The following is a 22,962-nucleotide window of genomic DNA, read 5'->3' as shown; positions in this document are numbered from 1 at the left end:
TGCACATGTTAGCAGACGAGTTGGATGAAGGGGCCTAACCAATACACCGGTCGCAACGGAGACAAGAGTTCGCTTCAGCAAGATGTCACCATGAGGTGCAAACACACCATCACAGGTGACCAAGCTTGGCATCAACTCACCAGCTTCACCATCACAGGCAGGTCAAAGAGTTGGTCTCACCACAGCAGGCCAAGTGTCAGTGATGTCTTGCAAAGCTTTCTCAAGCCATGATTGTCTCACGAGTACATATGCATTGTAACGTTGAGTCATGTCTAGCGTAAGTCGAGTGTCAATAGTTGGATGTAACAGTCATAGAGTAGGTGAAGAGTCATGAGGGTAGTTGAACTGTCACAAAGGGGAATGTCAAGGGTCACCCCACCCTTTGCTATAAATAGTCCCTCATAACGCATTGTATGGGATTTTGGTTAGCTAAGATTCTACTAAGACTATCTTGAACAAGACTTGGACAATATTGTAACATGCTTGGCTTCTCCATTTCACGGAGCTAGTACATCTCTTTGGAGGGGTAGGCAGATGTGGCTGTAATGTTCTACTGATAGGGTTAGCAAGTTTACATAGTGTATTGTATGATTGTGACTTACACTTCTTTATATAATAAAATCTAGCACATTTTCATGCATATGTTGTTATTGTAGTTGGAATGCTCCAATTTCCTTAATGATATATGTTGTTTAACTTATGTACTTGTGTATGAACTGATTCACATGCAATTATATGAATCTTGTTGTTAATGTGTTGCATATGTTGTTAATTCTATCACCGCCCATGTCAACTGCTCTACTAGACACTAGAAAGACCTTTCTCTAAACCTTGTTATATCAACGTTCACACTAATCTCGGACTGATATGTGAGTGTTGTTAGTGTTATCTTATATTGTATGTTGGGACTATCGTATTCATGTCGACTACTCTATCAGAAGCTATGCATGTCCTTTGTGTGGTGTGTTCCTAGTAGAGTTGGGACTGATCGCTTTCAACCTAGAACTCACATTCACCTTCCTCCCCCTTTGAAGTGTTGGAACCTCTCATAATTATTCCTCGACTCATTGCATTAGTCACACCCTTGCTACTAATAGAGTTATCTTACTTGCCTCTGTGCGACTTTGCGGTCAAGGCATTACCTTATGACGCATTGTTGGGACTCCTACACCAAACAGTATAATGTCTAATTGGTACTTCTTGCCGGGGAGATCCCCTTGACATGTTGGCAGGTCTTACACCATCAAAAACATCTTTTTTAAGTAGGTTGCCATCATGGATAACACATCAACACATTTGTCATAATTCCAATAATATCCCCCTTAGAAATTTATGGAAACAACTTTGGTGTTTGATCACCATCACATGTAGATATCTGTAAATGAGGCAAGTTTATCTCCCAAGTCACCAAGCATTCTCCAAGCACCATGCTTCTCTCCCCCTTTGACATCAAGGGGAAAGGGATAAAAAATGTTGAATGAAGGCTTCTCTCCCTTTGTTGATATGAGCATTGTAGATCTGATCTGATAAGAATGAACTCTGAATACTAACCCTACTCCCCCTGAGTACATGTTAAATTTTTTGAAGGCATACAAACAATTACATGACTTTATGACTCAACCAGACATTTCCTTTTCTAACACCTATGACTCATGCTTACATTGATCACACATGATTGAATGTTACAATGATATATCCCATAGGCCTTTATATGACCTTTACATGAAGAGACATATGGTATTTATAACCAAGACCAAATACATCAATCAGACCATGATAGTCATCATAAATCATCATTCACCATATGGGATGTGGACCATAAGCATATGTCAGCAACAACGTGAACATCAACATGCACATTTTCATCATCAATTTTCAAGATAGGACAATGTAGCTTTAGTATCATCAAATTGTCACCAAGTATGCAACATCAACAACATCCAATTTTTTCCATAGAGATATGTTATCGACTCATCGTCTTGACCTCATCAAGGTCAAATTTCTCTTTCCCTTAGTAGGAGGAGCCTCAATCCATGTTCATCAAATGCATTTAAACATATATTATTGACATTTTAGCAACATTATTGACATTTTATATGCATATCTTAAAGCGACATATAAGAATCATCGATATTTCATCATAAGAAACTTATGAAAAATGACAATAGAAACACGTACTTATCATTCAAAACTTCAAAATTCATGTGTGTCTTTAGCAGAATTACATATATAATTTTCATGAACACCATTATTCAACAACGAATACTAAATAAATGATAATTCCAACAATGAATTATTAAAATCATATCAAACACTCCCCCTGAACCTGTGCCAACTTTTTACTATCAGATATGATCACGTCAGCTCATCCATCAATTAACATCAGAGCAAGAAATCCAAAATATATATGTCTTAAGCATATCATAGCCTTTCCTTGACACCGTACTATTGTTTCTTAACCATAGGAAAACATACGTGATTGGCTGTATCATAAATCGCATATATATATGTGACTGTCCCTCATAGGATTGACATACATAAAGTAAAATGTCAAATTTTTATAACCAAAGATCCCCCTGAGCCTGTATTATTTGTACATGTTCACTATTGCTACATCAGATGCATTGTTAGTAATTTAAGCAACATGAATATAAAAAAACCATGGGAGTCATCATCAATACAACATATGTATTACTCGCCTTGATATTACACGTCATTGATCTTGAGTACCTTATAATCATCTTTTTTTCTCATGATGTCATGTACCTCACATCACTTTTCCAATCACTATTAGAAGTATTCTTTCAATAATAATGGATTGCAATGGGCACCATCTTCTTTTACTCTGATTCTGAAACCTCCTGTTATCTGTGAGAATTCGGGTCTTTAAGCACATACAATTTTTATATGTTTCTATGTACTCTTGCTATGACCTTTCTGGGTTCTTCATCTATAACTCTACATTTGGTTCATGTGAAAACAATTATATTTCCTTATCTACCATTTGAAATACACTTAGAATATTATGCTTTATCCTTTGAACCAATAAAGTATCGTCTACTCCTCTATGTTTATTAATTTTGATTGTAAATTTTCCTAGAACTTTTGTTGGAGCATTATTTCCAAGAATAACCTTACCATATTGGTTTTTCTTGAGATATTCCATCTTACTCTTATCTCCATTCATGTAATGAGAACATCCATTATCTATGTACCATTCATCTTCTTCATCAAATGAGCAGAGAGCAAGACCATAGCTTATTTGTTCTTCTCCTTTCTAATTATTAAGAGAAATGTTGGTGGATCTATCTTTTTTAGGTCCCTTGATATTAATATTCTTATATGATTTCTTGTCATGTTGTCTAAGGTGATCCATAGATTTGCTCCTGTAATCTTTTGCTACATTCCCAAACTTGTTGCAAGCATAACATCTTATACGATCAAAATAATCATGATATTTCTATTTCATATTCCTTCTATTCCAATCAATAGTTTTTTGACTAAACATATTGCAAGGAAAAATATCCCTTTAAGAAGCGTAAGTACCTGGAAGTTGATGATCTTTCTGTGAAGCGGTTATTTTCTTGTGCTTGAAAAAATCTACTTTTTCAATTGGCTGCAACATGTCCATAATTATCACATATAAAGCATTCAACATTACTAATCAGAGAAGAGAATCGATTAAAATTTCTATAGTTAGGAGTAAATGATTTTCTTTGAAGATTCACTTTCATTGGTTGTTGATCATGTTGACCTCTTATCTCTTTGTTGATCATTTGAGGTTTTGCATTTGTAGCCTTTAAATTCCTTTCATCAACTTGTGAACTAGATTCTCCTTCAACAAAGACTGGATTTGATGGCGGGAGACCTTTGACTACTAAGAATACTATCCAAAATCTTAGTAGTATCTTGAATTCTCAAATGGTTAAGTTTTTCTTCTAATTTACCATTTAGAATGTTTACCTCAACCTCCATTCTTTGATATTTCTTTTCCTTTTCTCGCTATTTTTTCTTCATATCTTTTTCAACCCTTCTTCCTTCTTCCTTCTTCCACTTGCTATTTTAATTTGAGAATCTACTATTTCAGCCCATTTTTTTTGTTCTTCAAATGCTTGAAGTAGTTCTTCATTCTGCTTATCAGATTTTTCAAGATCTTCTCTTAGAGAAAAGATCTCAAGTTCAAAACCTTCACTATATTCTTTAGATTCCACAACAACATTTATTGATTTAATATGATCCTTTTATCATATTCCTACAACTTATCTTTAATATCAACAATATTTTTGAAAGAAAGATCAAGTTTTATTCTAAGACCAAAAATTTATTCTAACATGTTTTCTTTTGAATCAACAACTCTATTTGACATAGCAAAGGTTTTTATTTTATCAAGTTCATTTTTTTGACACATTGTTAGGAATAAGATTACCTGGTAGTTCCCCTAAGGAGGAATCTTCCTTTGGGATTTCTTCATATATTTCTTGTAGCTTATCCCACACTTGGTTTGCAGTTGTATAATGAATAACCCTATTTAATGTTGAATTGGGTATGCTATTAATGATGTCACTTAATCCCCGGATGCGGGTGGAAATGGTGGTTGTTGAGGTGGCTGCCAACTGGGTTGGCGTGTGGAGAACGCACATGGCCTCCCACAAGGCAGCATAGAAATTCAACGATGGAATTAACTACAACAATGGATGTGCCTTGAATGAATATCGCTGCCACCCTGATAACCGACCTTAACCTCAACTCAAAGCGACGATGGGATCTTGGGAAAATACCTCTACCGCTCCTGCAATTCCTCCTCTACAACATCAGCCCCTGCAATGCCTCTGCCCTCATGTAGTGGTAGCACCCAACTCTTGCACAACCACTGGTAGATGATGCTATCTTTATTGCTACATCGACTTTGGTTCGGGCATTCATTCTAAACATAGCTTGAATACGCAAATTCACATCTCCTTGGCCTTGGTAGCTCATCCTTCTGTTGATTTGCCTGTCCGCTCTGCTACAGCCCTCTGAGCCCAATTTGGACCAAAACCCCCCTTCTAGTGTCAAAATCATGGTGCACCATAGGATGCGCAGCTGTAGGGGTGGGAACAGAGGTAGCTTGACTCACTCCAGGCACTCACAAGCTTCAAATACCACCTCCTCCATGGCTGAGAAGCACACAAGCCGCTATCCCAATACTCGCAGTGGCAGAGGAAGCTTCCATTTGGGGGCCTCTGCTACACCTCCCTCCACCTCTGACCCTTCTCCCAATAGCACTCTGATAGCTCCTCTACCACACTCCCAGAATGCTTAATTTACTTTTCGCTCTGCCCTGAACTGGACCCTCATCATTTCAACCATTACCATTAGTTTTCATGAGGAGAAGCAAAATATGGAGGCTCAAGACTCTAAGGTTGGCGCTCAAATTACCACTCCTGAGGATCACATAGCATTGGGTGAGGGCCACACAGAAGCCATGAGGCTCTCTAGCATTTCAGTGGGAGGTCGCACCATTGCGGGGAGAAACCAACCCAAGGCCAAAATGGAATTGCCTCAGTCCACTCTTCACGGTGCAGGGGAACGAAGCTCAGAACTGCCAACCAGATGCGTAGGGAAGGAAATAGAACTGGATCAGAAGATGAATTGGGTCATTAATGATTACTGCTGCATCATCGAGGAAGAGCAACTGAAGACGCAGGCAGGTGACACGGAAGCTCAACCACTGGCAAGTGGCGCCATGGAAGATTACACATGATTCATTGAGGAGGAGCAGCCTCTGTTGCCGCCGCGTCCCTAACTGCCACCTCGCTGACTTGTGCTCGTCGCCTAGACTACCACTTTGTGGACCTTCAACGTGCCATGTGCCTACCTAGTAAATTGTCGCTCAACCACCACGTGTCTCAGGTTCATTGGGACTTGTTTTTCAGTTTTTGTCTTTTAATGATTTTTCAGGGGAACACTACAATTTTAAGATCTTCACCTGGGTTTTCCTTTTTTAGTTTTTCAGATATAATGATGCAAAACTTGTTAATTCGCTAGTTTCCCTGCGTGGGTAGCAAAACTATATTTTTGAAAACCTTGGATTAAGAACGGGTTTCCCTTCTGGGCAGTGTAATTCTAGTTTTTTTACTAGTTGATGCCTCTCTTCTGGCATAGCTAAGTACAGGCTTCGGCCTCTGTGTATGATAGTTTCATTACTTAATAGAATTAGCCTAATTTAGAAAAAAATAAATGATGTCACTTAATGCCTTACTATTATTTTTCACTTCCTCATCTAATGGAGGAATTTTAGTGTAGCCATTGTATACTAAATACCAAGCATGAAAGTTCATTAGATTAGACTTCATATGTTCTTTCCATTGGTGATAATTATCATTACTTAGGATAGGTATGCCTTCATTGTCCATTGTTTCTTCCTTGCCTTGATCTTATGCTTCTAGGGACAACATTTTTGAATCTATTTTTTTCTTTAAAGTACCCTAGTTTAAAACTCACTAAACCTCACTAAAACCTTTGAATTTAATATTCATATTTATGTACACAGCGCTAATTCATTGAACCAATGTATGTATGCGACTGTGATGAGGATAAGTAGCGTATATTCAGTTAACTAACTTTTCAACTAATCCATTATTTGCTTAACTTGAACCAGTGCATTAGTAATTCATTAGACATTAATTAAACAATAACTGTGTGTAGTAAGAACAAAATAAACCATCACACATAAGTGATACATCAACACACATGAACACCAACATTTTTAGGTGGAAACCCAATGTGGGAAAAAACCATTGTTGTTGTCATCTTGTCTTTATATTTTATTATAAATAAAACATCTTACAATCTTGTACTGGTGCAGAATCAAACTAGCCTGCAAACACCAACCTACAGAATGCTAAATCCTTCTCTCGTTCTCGAACACCCATTGGAAGGGAGATCCAACCCCCTGATCTTGTTTACTGGAACCCACTAGAAGGGAGCACTAACTCGTGATCTGATTTACTAGCTATCGCCAGAAGGAAGCTTTGACTTCCTCACTAAATGCTCCAACCCTCAACACATTTGCGGAAAATGGTTCATAATATTCATACTAGATCCACCTCAACCAAAACATCAAATCTGTAGGCCATATTTCATCAAATTTTCAGACTAAATCCACCATTATTATTTAAGCCCAATATCAAATAAGAAACTAAAACCAATCAATATATTGACTCATTGAATCAACTTAATCATCAAATTATTTGAATAAACCAATTATCGAATATCAAACCACCAAAAAAGCTATATCACCTCAAATCATTGAATACTCTCCATCGGAATGTTAGACCACTTACTGTTCATCACAAAAACCAGATCTTGTCACTACATACTCTGGTCAATATCATGTTAGAATACATACGTTACTACTATGAGACAAACCTATGTATATATGTGCTTTCTCTTCAAATAACTCACGTACAGATCTTAAAATAGTGAACCCTAAAAATGAATCACTACACTACTCAAATGAATCACTAAAACACATACTAACATTGTCATAATTCTCTCAACCAAATACAGATCATCATTACTATTCAACATTTCATAACATCATTAGTTCAACCTCAACCACCATTTTCAAACATAGACCATCATGAAAGACTTCATCGACAAACAAAAGTAAACATTACAAGATTTCTTAGACATCATATTTAACAAAACGTAGCATATATATGTGACCCTTATAAGACTTACATGTATCTACATGCCTTTGCAGAAATATACTTGCATACAGATCTATCCATACTACAAAATCAATACATGACTACCTAGAAGCAGATCCCTATATGTACACGATATTTCTGAAGAAAACATGTGTACATGTCCTTAACTACTGAATCATACTTTTTTTGCACAAGAAAATGTCAATCAAACCCAAATATTGGTATACACTATAAGAGGGAAACATCATAACATCATCATCACAGGTCTATCAATCCATAAGAAGACTATTCAATGTGTAGCCATTTAAGATCTATAAGACCTGATCTATCATCACACTCCCCGGTGCACACCTATTTAAAATAAAATAATTCATCAATAGCGCATCTCATTCACTCATAGCACTTTGATCTCAATCTCCTTATATAGTTTAGTCCTTAGCTAATACCATGTATCAAAACCTTAGTTAAGCCTTTGGTATTCTTTGACGAGATCAAATATCCATTGTCGAACCCATTACTATGGGAAAATATGATGGTAAAGACCCCTCATATTTAGAATACCATGGTGTAGAAATTGTATGCAACTTTTCTTCACCAAACTTGTGTATGTATGCGACTTTCCCTCATAAAACCCACGTATACTTCCTCAAACTTCATCTTTATCATTCCTCTTTCTCTGAACTGATATTCCTTTCTCCAATCTTTCTGTTCTGGCCTAAGTACTCATCCTTCTACAATCATGTTGACATATTTATTAAGTAGGTTTCCATCATGGGTAACACATCAACACATTTGTCATAATTCCAACAATATCCCACTTTGCACTTGATGGAAACCACTTTGGTGTTTGATCACCATCACATGTAGATATATGTAAACACTACAAGTTTCTCTCCCAAGTCAGCAAGCATTCTCCAAACACCATGCTTCTCTCCGCCTTTGACATCAAGGGAAAATGGATAACAAATGATGAATGGAGGCTTAACTCCATTTGTTAGGATGAGCGTTGTAGATCTGATATTCTGAGAATGAACTCTGAATACTAACCCTACACTCCCTGAGTACATGCTAAACTTTCTAAAGATATATAAACAATTACATGATTTTATGAATCAACCAGACATGACCTTTGCTAACACCAATGTCTCATGCTTACATTGATCACCCAAAATAGTGGGGTTACATATTTGATCCAACATTACATCATATGCCCAAAATGATGGGATCATATGATTTGACCACAATAGTCCATACATGATTGAATTTTACAATGATTTATACCATAGGCCTTTATATGACCTTTACATCAAGAGACATATGGAATTTATAACGATGACCAAATAAATATGGGATGTGGACCATAATTATATGTCAACGATAATGTGAACATCAACATGCACATTTTCATCATCAATTTGCAAGATAAGACAATGTAGCTTTAGTATCATCAACCTGTCACCAAGTGTGCAACATTGACAACATAATATTTTTTCCATAGAAATATGTTATCGACTCATCCTCTTAACCTCATCAAGGTCAAATTTCTCTTTCCCTTAGTAGGAAGAGTCTCAATCCATGTTGATCAAATGCATAGAAACATATATTATTGACATTTTAGCAACATTATTGACATTTTATACGCACCTCTTCAAGCGACATATAAGCATCATCAATATTTCACCATAAGAAACTCATGTACAATGACAATAGAAACATGTAGTTATCATTCAAAACTTCAACAATCATGTGTTTCTTTGGCAACATTACATTTATACTTTTCATGAACACCATTATTCAACAACGAATACTAAATAAATCATAATTCTAATAATGAATTATTAAAAGCATATCAAATTCTCCCCTTGAACTCGTGCCAATTTTTCACTATCAGGTCTGATCACCTCAACTCATCCATCAATTAGGTCATTAAAACATATTCATCAATCAATAAATCCATCAAAGAATCAATGCCATATTGCAACAATTCATAAACCATCATTAGATGATACCACTCCACATATTGTAACCATTAACATCAGAGCAAGAAATCCAAAATATATATGTTTGAAGGATATCATAGCCTTTTCCTGAGACTGTACTATTGTTTCTTCACCATAGGAAAACATGCGTGATTGTCTATATCAGAAATCACGTATATACGTGTCTATCCCTCTAGGATCCACGTACATAAAGTAAAATATTGATTTGCTACATTAGACACATTGTCAGCAATGTAAGAAACATGAATATCAAAACAACCATGGGAGTCATCATCAATACAACATATGTATTACTTGCCCTGAGATTACACATCATTGATCTTGAAGACTTGATAATCAACTTTTTTTCTCATGAGGTCATGTACCTCAAATCACTTTTGTAATCACTTTTAGAAGTATTCTTTTAAGAATAATGGAAAAAAATGGGCACCATCTTATTTTACTCTAATTCTAAATCCTCCTCATAACTGCGAGAATTCAGCTCTTTAAGCACATATAATTTTTCTGTGTTTCTATATCCTCTTGCTATGACCTTTCCGGGTTCTTAATCTATAACTTTTCATTTGGTTGATGTACACACAATTATATTTCCTTATCTACCATTTTAACTACACTTAGAATAATATTCTTTAGCCCTTGAACTAATAAAGTATCAACTACTCCTCTATGTTTATTAATTTTGGCTCTACCTTTTCCTAGAACTTTTGTTGGAGCATTACTTCCAAGAATAACCTTACCATATTGGTTTTTCTTGAGAGACTCCATCTTAATCTTATCTCCATTCATGTGATGAGAGCATCCACTATCTATGTACTATTCATCTTCTTCACCAAATGAGCGGAGAGCAAGACCAAACCTTATTTTTTCTTCTCCTTTTTGATTATTATGAGAAATGTTGGTGGATCCATCTCTTTCGGGTCCTTTGACATTAATATTCTTATATGATTACTTGTCATGTTGTCTAAGGTTATCCATAGATTTGTGCCTGCAATATTTTGCTACATTCCCAAATTTTTTACAAACATAACATCTTGTATGATCAAAATAAACATGATATTTTTGTTTAATATTCCTTCTATTGCAATTAATAGTTTTATGACCAAATATATTGCAGGAAAAAAAATATCCCTTAAATAATCCTGAGTACTTGGAAGATGATGATCTTTCTGTGAAGGGGTTATTTTCTTGTGATGGAAACAATCTACTTTTGTAATTGGCTCCAACATGTCCATAATTATGACGTATAAAACATTCAACATTATTGATCAGAGAAGAGAAGCGATTAATAGTTATATAGTTAGGAGTAAATGATTTTATTTGAAGATTCACTTTCATTGGTTGTTGATCAGGTTGACTTCTTATCTCTTTGTTGATAATTTTAGGTTTTTCATTTCTACCCTTTAAAGTCCTTGCATTAGCTTGTGAACCAGATTCTCCTTCAATAGTTTTGTGAAAACGAAGACTAGATTTGATGGCGAGAGACCTTTGACTACTAAGAATATTATCCAAAATCTTAGTAGTATCTTGAATTCTCACATGGTTAACGTTTTCTTCTAATTTACCTTTTAGAATATGTACCTCAGCCTCCATTCTTTGATATTTCTTCTTTATATCTTTTTCAACCCTTCTTCCTTCTTCCTTCTTCCACTTGCTCCTTTAATTTGAGAATCTCTTATTTCAACCAATTTACTTGTTCTTCAAATGCTTGAAGTAGTTCTTAATTCTGCTTATCGGATTTTTCAAGATCTTCTCTTAGAGAAAAGATCTCAACTTCAAAACCTTAACAATATTCTTTAGATTCCACAACAACATTTATATTTAAAATGATCCTTGTTATCATATTCCTACAACTTATCTTTAATATTAAAAATATTTTCCAAAGAAAGATCAAGTTTTATTCTAAGATAAAAAAATTCTTCTAACATGTTTTCTTTTGAATCAACAACTCTATCTCACATAGCAAAGGTTCTTTTTTTTTTTTTTTTTTTTTTTTTTAATCATGTTCATTTTTTTGACACATTTTTAGGAATAGGATTACCTGGTAGTTCCCCTAATGAGGATTCTTCCTTTGGGATTTCTTCATAGACTTCTTGTAGCTTATCCCACACTTGGTTTAAAGTTTTATAATGAATAACCCTATTTAATGTTGAATCAAGTATGCTATTAATGATGTCACTTAATGCCTTACTTCTCTTTTGCACTTCCTCATCTAATGAAGGAATTTTGGTGTATCCATTGCATACTAAATACCGAGTATGATGGTTCATTAGATTAGACTTCATATTTTCTTTCCACTGGTGATAATTATCATTACTTAGGATAGGATTCCCTTCATTATCCATTATTTCTTCCTTGCCTTGATCTTATGCTTCTCGGGCAAACATTTTAGAATTTTTTTCTTTAGAGTACTTAATTTAACTTTTTCCCATGAGTGTAACTTTAGTTGTTTCACTGCCATCGTCTCTATAATTATTGCATAGACAAGGAAATGGACCACAATTAGAACCAAATCCCATACTGATAATTCTTTGTTCTAGCTTCTTCATTCTTGATCAATGGAAAGCGGGGTGTTCCCAAACCTGAATATCTGTAGACATATGTAACTTACTTCATCTGATATATCATTGCCATAGTTTTATTAATCCCTCCTTCGAGGTATCTCCTTCTTTCCCATTAACTTGACGAATCTCCTTCAAGTGATCAAGCTTCTTTTGAAGAATCTGCTATTATTGTACTAGCATGGACTCATACTAGCACGTAGACACCATCCTGGAGAAGGCTACAACCTTCTCTTGTTCTCGAACACCCATTGGAAGGGAGCTCCAACCCCTTGATCTCGTTTACTGGAACCCACCAAAAGGGATCTCTAACTCGTGATCTGATTTACCAACTACCACTGGAAGGAAGCTTTGACTTCCTCACTGAAGGATTCAACTCTTAACACATTTGTGGATAGTGGTTCATAATATTCATATTGGATCCACCTGAGCCAAACATCAAATTTGTAGACTGCATTTCATAAAAATTTTAGACTGGACCCAACATTATCATTTAAGGCCAATATCAAATAACAAACTAAAATCAATCACTATATTGAATCATTGAACCAACTTAATCATCAAATCATTGAATAAACCAATTACCGAATCTCAAACAACAAAAAAATCTATATCATCTCAAATCACTGTATACTCTTCATCAAAATGTTAGACCACTTATTATTCATCACATAATCTAGATCTTGTCACTACAAACTCTTGTCAATCTCATGTTAGAATATATACGCTACTACTATGAGCCATACCTACATATATACTCGCTTTCTCTTCAGATGACTCACATACAGATCCTAAAATAGTGAACCCTGAAACTAAATCACTGCACTACTCAAATCAATCACTGAAACACATACTAACCTTGTCATAATTCTCTGAACCAAATACAGAAGATCATTACTATTCAACATTTCATAACATAATTAGTTCAACCTCAACCAACATTGTCAAACATAGATCATCATGAAAGACTTCATCGACAAACAATAGTAAACATTACAAGACTAATTAGACATCATATTTAAGAAAGCCCTAACATATATATGTGACCCTTATAAGACACTTACATGTATCTACACACCTTTCAACAAGTATACTTGCGTACAGATCTGTCCATAGCACAAAATCGATACGCAACTACCCAAACGTAGATCCACATTTGTACATAATATTTCTAAGGAAAATTGGTGTACATGTATGTAACTACTGAATCATACCTTTTCTACACAAGAAAACATCAATCAAACCCAAATATGTGCATACACTTTAAGAGAGAAACATCATAACATCATCACCACATATCTATCAATCCATAAGCAAATTATTCAATGTGTAGTCATTTCAGATCTATAAGATCTGATCCATCATCACACTCCATGTTGCACACCTATTTCAAATAAAAGAATTCATCAATAACGCATCACATGCACACATAGCACTTTGATCACAATCTCCTTATATAGTTTAGTCTTAAGCCAATACCATGTATCAAAACCTTAGTTATGCTGATGGTATTCTTTAGTGGGATCAAATATCCATTGTTGAGCCGATTACCATTGGAAAATACCATGGTAAAGACCCTTGGTATATAGAATACCATGGTTCAGAAATTGTACGCAACTTTTCTTCACCAAACTTGTGTATGTATGCAACTTTGCTTCATAAAGCCCACGTATACTTCCTCAAACTTCATCTTTATTATTCCTCTTTCTCTGAACTGATATTCCATTGTCCAATCTTTCTGTATTGGCATCCTGCTACCATCATGTTGACATGTTTATTAAGTAGGTTTCCATCATGGATTACACATCAACAAATTTGTCATAGTTCCAATAATATCCCCCTTTGGACTTGATGGAAACCACTTTGGTGTTTGATAACCATCACATGTAGATATCTGTAAACACGACAAGTTTCTCTACCAAGTCACTAAGAATTCTCTGAATACCATGCTTCTCTCCCCCTTTAACATCAAGGGAAAATGGATAACGAATGTTGAATGAAGGCTTTTATCCCTTTGTTGACATTAGCATTGTAGATCTAATCTGCTGAGAATGAACTTTGAATACTAACCCTACTCCCCCTGATTACATGCTAAATTTTCTGAAGATATACAAAGAATTACATGACTTTATGACTCAACCAGACATGACCTTTGCTAGCACCAATGACTCATGCTTACATTGATTACCCAACACATTGGGGTTACATATTTGATCCAACCTTACATCATATGACCAAAATGATGGGATCATATGACTTTACCATAATAGTCCATACATGATTGAATTTTACAATGATTTATACCATAGGCCTTTATATGACCTTTACATCAAGAGACATATGGCATTTATAACCAAGACCAAATACCTCAATAAGACCATCATAGTCATAATAAATCATCATACACCATATGGGATAGGGACCATAAACATATGTCAACAACAATGTGAACATCAACATGCACATTATCATCATCAATTTGCAAGATAAGACAATGTAACTTTAGTATCATCAATGTGTCACCCAATATGCAACATTAACAATATAAGATTTTTTCCATAGAGATATGTTATCGACTCATCCTCTTGACCTCATGAAGGTCAAATTTATCTTTCCCTTAGTAGGAAGAGCCTCAGTCCATGTTCATCAAATGCATAGAAACATATATTATTGACATTTTAGCAACATTACTGACATTTTATATGCATCTCTTCAAGCGACATATAAGCATCATCAATATTTCATCATAAGAAACTTATGCAAAATGACAATAGAAACATGTAGTTATCATTCAAAACTTCTGCAATCATGTGTGTCTTTAGCAACATTACATATATAATTTTCATGAACACCATTATTCAACAACGAATAATAAATAAACCATAATTCCAATAATGAATTAATAAAACATATCAAATTCTCCCCCTGATCCCGTGCTAATTTTTCACTATCAAGTCTAATCATATAAGCTCATCCATCAATTAGGTCATTAAAGCATATTTATCAATCAATAAATCCATCAAAGAATCAATTTCATATTGCAACAATTCATCAACCATCATTATCTGATACCACTCCATAGACTGCAACCATTAACATTAGAGCAAGAAATCCAAAATATATCTATCTGAAGAATATCATGAACCTTCCCTTAAGATTGTAGTATCATTTCTTCACCATAGGAAAACATATGTGACTATTTGTATCAGAAATCATTTATATACATGACTGTCCCTCATAGGATCCATGTGCATAAAGTAAAAATGTTGAATTTTCATAACCACAACTCCCCATAAGCCTGTATTATATGTACATGTTCACTATTGCTACATCAGACGCATTGTCAGTAATGTAAGCAACATGAATATCAAAACGACCAGGGGAGCCATCATCAATACAACATATGTATAGGACCTGATAATAATATTTTTTTTCTCATGAGGTCATGTACCTAGCATCACTTATGCAATCACTATTAGAAGTATTCTTTTAAGAATAATCGACTGCAATGGGCACCATCCTTTTTTAATCTTATTCTAAATCCTCCTCATATCTGCGAGAATTCGGTTCTTTAAGAACATATAATTTTTCTATGTTTCTATATCCTCTTGCTATGACCTTTCCAGGTTCTTTATCTATAACTTTGCTTTTGGTTGATGTAAACACAATTAGATTTTCTTATCCACAATTTGAACTACACTTAAAATATTCTTATTTAGCCCTTGAACTAATAAAGTATTAGCTTCTCCTCTATGTTTATTAATTTTGGCTCTACCTTTTCCTAGAACTTTTTTTGGAGCATTATTTCCAAGAATAACCTTACCATATTGGTTTTTCTTGAGAGACTCCATCTTACTCTTATCTCCAGTCATGTGATGAGAGCATCCACTGTCTATGTAATATTCATCTTCTTCATCAAATGAGCAAATACCAAGACCACACCTTATGTGTTCTTCTCCTTTTTGATTCTTATGAGAAATGTTGGTGGATCCATAATTTTTTAGGTCCTTTGACATTAATATTCTTATATGATTGCTTGTCATGTTTGTCTAAGGTGATCCATAGATTTTTTCCTGCAATCTTTTGCTACATTCCCAAACTTGTTACAAGCATGACATATTATATAATCAAAATAATCATGATATTTCTATTTCATATTCCTTCTATTGCATTCAATAGTTTTGTGACCAACTATATTGCAAGAAAAAAATATCCCTTAAAGAAGCCTGAGTACCTGGACACTAATGATCTTTCTGTGAAGCGGTTATTTTCTTGTTATTGAAACAATCTACTTTTGCAATTCGCTGCTCCACAATCATGACATATAAAACATTCAACATTATTGATCAGAGAAGAGAATCAATTAATATTTTTATAGTTAGGATTAAATGATTTTCTTTGAAGATTCACTTTCATTGGTTGTTGTTCAGGTTGACTTCTTATCTCTTTATTAAGAATTTCAGGTTTTGCTTTTCTACCCTTTAAATTCCTTGCATCAGCTTGTGAACTAGATTCTCCTTCAAAAGTTTCATGAAAATAAAGACTATATTTGATAGCGGGAGACCTTTGACTACTAAGAAAATTATCCAAAATCTTAACTTAGTATCTTTAATTCTCACATGGTTAACGTTTTCTTCTAATTTACCTTTTAGAATATGTACCTCAGCCTCCATTCTTTGATATTTCTTCTTTATATCTTTTTCAACCCTTCTTCCTTCTTCCTTCTTCCACTTGCTCCTTTAATTTGAGAATCTCTTATTTCAACCAATTTACTTGTTCTTCAAATGCTTGAAGTAGTTCTTAATTCTGCTTATCGGATTTTTCAAGATCTTCTCTTAGAGAAAAGATCTCAACTTCAAAACCTTAACAATATTCTTTAGATTCCACAACAACATTTATATTTAAAATGATCCTTGTTATCATATTCCTACAACTTATCTTTAATATTAAAAATATTTTCCAAAGAAAGATCAAGTTTTATTCTAAGATAAAAAAATTCTTCTAACATGTTTTCTTTTGAATCAACAACTCTATCTCACATAGCAAAGGTTTTTTTTTTTTTTTTTTTTTTTTTTTTAATCATGTTCATTTTTTTGACACATTTTTAGGAATAGGATTACCTGGTAGTTCCCCTAATGAGGATTCTTCCTTTGGGATTTCTTCATAGACTTCTTGTAGCTTATCCCACACTTGGTTTAAAGTTTTATAATGAATAACCCTATTTAATGTTGAATCAAGTATGCTATTAATGATGTCACTTAATGCCTTACTTCTCTTTTGCACTTCCTCATCTAATGAAGGAATTTTGGTGTATCCATTGCATACTAAATACCGAGTATGATGGTTCATTAGATTAGACTTCATATTTTCTTTCCACTGGTGATAATTATCATTACTTAGGATAGGATTCCCTTCATTATCCATTATTTCTTCCTTGCCTTGATCTTATGCTTCTCGGGCAAACATTTTAGAATTTTTTTCTTTAGAGTACTTAATTTAACTTTTTCCCATGAGTGTAACTTTAGTTGTTTCACTGCCATCGTCTCTATAATTATTGCATAGACAAGGAAATGGACCACAATTAGAACCAAATCCCATACTGATAATTCTTTGTTCTAGCTTCTTCATTCTTGATCAATGGAAAGCGGGGTGTTCCCAAACCTGAATATCTGCAGACATATGTAACTTACTTCATCTGATATATCATTGCCATAGTTTTATTAATCCCTCCTTCGAGGTATCTCCTTCTTTCCCATTAACTTGACGAATCTCCTTCAAGTGATCAAGCTTCTTTTGAAGAATCTGCTATTATTGTACTAGCATGGACTCATACTAGCACGTAGACACCATCCTGGAGAAGGCTACAACCTTCTCTTGTTCTCGAACACCCATTGGAAGGGAGCTCCAACCCCTTGATCTCGTTTACTGGAACCCACCAAAAGGGATCTCTAACTCGTGATCTGATTTACCAACTACCACTGGAAGGAAGCTTTGACTTCCTCACTGAAGGATTCAACTCTTAACACATTTGTGGATAGTGGTTCATAATATTCATATTGGATCCACCTGAGCCAAACATCAAATTTGTAGACTGCATTTCATAAAAATTTTAGACTGGACCCAACATTATCATTTAAGGCCAATATCAAATAACAAACTAAAATCAATCACTATATTGAATCATTGAACCAACTTAATCATCAAATCATTGAATAAACCAATTACCGAATCTCAAACAACAAAAAAATCTATATCATCTCAAATCACTGTATACTCTTCATCAAAATGTTAGACCACTTATTATTCATCACATAATCTAGATCTTGTCACTACAAACTCTTGTCAATCTCATGTTAGAATATATACGCTACTACTATGAGCCATACCTACATATATACTCGCTTTCTCTTCAGATGACTCACATACAGATCCTAAAATAGTGAACCCTGAAACTAAATCACTGCACTACTCAAATCAATCACTGAAACACATACTAACCTTGTCATAATTCTCTGAACCAAATACCGAAGATCATTACTATTCAACATTTCATAACATAATTAGTTCAACCTCAACCAACATTGTCAAACATAGATCATCATGAAAGACTTCATCGACAAACAATAGTAAACATTACAAGACTAATTAGACATCATATTTAAGAAAGCCCTAACATATATATGTGACCCTTATAAGACACTTACATGTATCTACACACCTTTCAACAAGTATACTTGCGTACAGATCTGTCCATAGCACAAAATCGATACGCAACTACCCAAACGTAGATCCACATTTGTACATAATATTTCTAAGGAAAATTGGTGTACATGTATGTAACTACTGAATCATACCTTTTCTACACAAGAAAACATCAATCAAACCCAAATATGTGCATACACTTTAAGAGAGAAACATCATAACATCATCACCACATATCTATCAATCCATAAGCAAATTATTCAATGTGTAGTCATTTCAGATCTATAAGATCTGATCCATCATCACACTCCATGTTGCACACCTATTTCAAATAAAAGAATTCATCAATAACGCATCACATGCACACATAGCACTTTGATCACAATCTCCTTATATAGTTTAGTCTTAAGCCAATACCATGTATCAAAACCTTAGTTATGCTGATGGTATTCTTTAGTGGGATCAAATATCCATTGTTGAGCCGATTACCATTGGAAAATACCATGGTAAAGACCCTTGGTATATAGAATACCATGGTTCAGAAATTGTACGCAACTTTTCTTCACCAAACTTGTGTATGTATGCAACTTTGCTTCATAAAGCCCACGTATACTTCCTCAAACTTCATCTTTATTATTCCTCTTTCTCTGAACTGATATTCCATTGTCCAATCTTTCTGTATTGGCATCCTGCTACCATCATGTTGACATGTTTATTAAGTAGGTTTCCATCATGGATTACACATCAACAAATTTGTCATAGTTCCAATAATATCCCCCTTTGGACTTGATGGAAACCACTTTGGTGTTTGATAACCATCACATGTAGATATCTGTAAACACGACAAGTTTCTCTACCAAGTCACTAAGAATTCTCTGAATACCATGCTTCTCTCCCCCTTTAACATCAAGGGAAAATGGATAACGAATGTTGAATGAAGGCTTTTATCCCTTTGTTTACATTAGCATTGTAGATCTAATCTGCTGAGAATGAACTTTGAATACTAACCCTACTCCCCCTGATTACATGCTAAATTTTCTGAAGATATACAAAGAATTACATGACTTTATGACTCAACCAGACATGACCTTTGCTAGCACCAATGACTCATGCTTACATTGATTACCCAACACATTGGGGTTACAAATTTGATCCAACCTTACATCATATGACCAAAATGATGGGATCATATGACTTTACCATAATAGTCCATACATGATTGAATTTTACAATGATTTATACCATAGGCCTTTATATGACCTTTACATCAAGAGACATATGGCATTTATAACCAAGACCAAATACCTCAATAAGACCATCATAGTCATAATAAATCATCATACACCATATGGGATAGGGACCATAAACATATGTCAACAACAATGTGAACATCAACATGCACATTATCATCATCAATTTGCAAGATAAGACAATGTAACTTTAGTATCATCAATGTGTCACCCAATATGCAACATTAACAATATAAGATTTTTTCCATAGAGATATGTTATCGACTCATCCTCTTGACCTCATGAAGGTCAAATTTATCTTTCCCTTAGTAGGAAGAGCCTCAGTCCATGTTCATCAAATGCATAGAAACATATATTATTGACATTTTAGCAACATTACTGACATTTTATATGCATCTCTTCAAGCGACATATAAGCATCATCAATATTTCATCATAAGAAACTTATGCAAAATGACAATAGAAACATGTAGTTATCATTCAAAACTTCTGCAATCATGTGTGTCTTTAGCAACATTACATATATAATTTTCATGAACACCATTATTCAACAACGAATAATAAATAAACCATAATTCCAATAATGAATTAATAAAACATATCAAATTCTCCCCCTGATCCCGTGCTAATTTTTCACTATCAAGTCTAATCATATAAGCTCATCCATCAATTAGGTCATTAAAGCATATTTATCAATCAATAAATCCATCAAAGAATCAATTTCATATTGCAACAATTCATCAACCATCATTATCTGATACCACTCCATAGACTGCAACCATTAACATTAGAGCAAGAAATCCAAAATATATCTATCTGAAGAATATCATGAACCTTCCCTTAAGATTGTAGTATCATTTCTTCACCATAGGAAAACATATGTGACTATTTGTATCAGAAATCATTTATATACATGACTGTCCCTCATAGGATCCATGTGCATAAAGTAAAAATGTTGAATTTTCATAACCACAACTCCCCATAAGCCTGTATTATATGTACATGTTCACTATTGCTACATCAGACGCATTGTCAGTAATGTAAGCAACATGAATATCAAAACGACCAGGGGAGCCATCATCAATACAACATATGTATAGGACCTGATAATAATATTTTTTTTCTCATGAGGTCATGTACCTAGCATCACTTATGCAATCACTATTAGAAGTATTCTTTTAAGAATAATCGACTGCAATGGGCACCATCCTTTTTTAATCTTATTCTAAATCCTCCTCATATCTGCGAGAATTCGGTTCTTTAAGAACATATAATTTTTCTATGTTTCTATATCCTCTTGCTATGACCTTTCCAGGTTCTTTATCTATAACTTTGCTTTTGGTTGATGTAAACACAATTAGATTTTCTTATCCACAATTTGAACTACACTTAAAATATTCTTATTTAGCCCTTGAACTAATAAAGTATTAGCTTCTCCTCTATGTTTATTAATTTTGGCTCTACCTTTTCCTAGAACTTTTTTTGGAGCATTATTTCCAAGAATAACCTTACCATATTGGTTTTTCTTGAGAGACTCCATCTTACTCTTATCTCCAGTCATGTGATGAGAGCATCCACTGTCTATGTAATATTCATCTTCTTCATCAAATGAGCAAATACCAAGACCACACCTTATGTGTTCTTCTCCTTTTTGATTCTTATGAGAAATGTTGGTGGATCCATAATTTTTTAGGTCCTTTGACATTAATATTCTTATATGATTGCTTGTCATGTTTGTCTAAGGTGATCCATAGATTTTTTCCTGCAATCTTTTGCTACATTCCCAAACTTGTTACAAGCATGACATATTATATAATCAAAATAATCATGATATTTCTATTTCATATTCCTTCTATTGCATTCAATAGTTTTGTGACCAACTATATTGCAAGAAAAAAATATCCCTTAAAGAAGCCTGAGTACCTGGACACTAATGATCTTTCTGTGAAGCGGTTATTTTCTTGTTATTGAAACAATCTACTTTTGCAATTCGCTGCTCCACAATCATGACATATAAAACATTCAACATTATTGATCAGAGAAGAGAATCAATTAATATTTTTATAGTTAGGATTAAATGATTTTCTTTGAAGATTCACTTTCATTGGTTGTTGTTCAGGTTGACTTCTTATCTCTTTATTAAGAATTTCAGGTTTTGCTTTTCTACCCTTTAAATTCCTTGCATCAGCTTGTGAACTAGATTCTCCTTCAAAAGTTTCATGAAAATAAAGACTATATTTGATAGCGGGAGACCTTTGACTACTAAGAAAATTATCCAAAATCTTAACTTAGTATCTTTAATTCTCAAATGGTTAAATTTTTCTTCTAATTTACCTTTTAGAATGTTTACCTCAACCTCCATTCTTTGATATTTCTTTTCCTTTTCTTGATATTTCCTCTTCATATCTTTTTCAACCCTTCTTCCTTCTTCCTTCTTCCACTTTCTCCTTTAATTTAAGAATGTATTGTTTCAGCGAATTTTCTTGTTCTTCAAATGCTTGCAGTACTTCTTCATTCTGCTTATCAGATTTTTCATGATATTCTCTTAGAGAAAAGATCTCAACTTCAAAACCTTCACAATATTCTTTAGATTCCACAACTACATATATTGATTTAATATGATCCTTGTTATCATATTCCTACGACTTATCTTTAATATTAACAATATTTTTCAAAGCAAGATCAAGTTTTATTTTAAGATAAAAAATTTCTTCTACCCTGTTTCCTTTTGAATCAAAAACTCTATCTCACATAGCAAA

Source organism: Pinus tabuliformis, chromosome 7, assembly GCF_031772625.1.
Source record: "Pinus tabuliformis cultivar Carrire ecotype Pingquan chromosome 7, CPIR1, whole genome shotgun sequence".
Lineage (NCBI taxonomy): Eukaryota > Viridiplantae > Streptophyta > Pinopsida > Pinales > Pinaceae > Pinus > Pinus tabuliformis.
The sequence above is the reverse complement of the archived record's forward strand: the minus strand, read 5'-3'. Positions refer to the sequence as shown.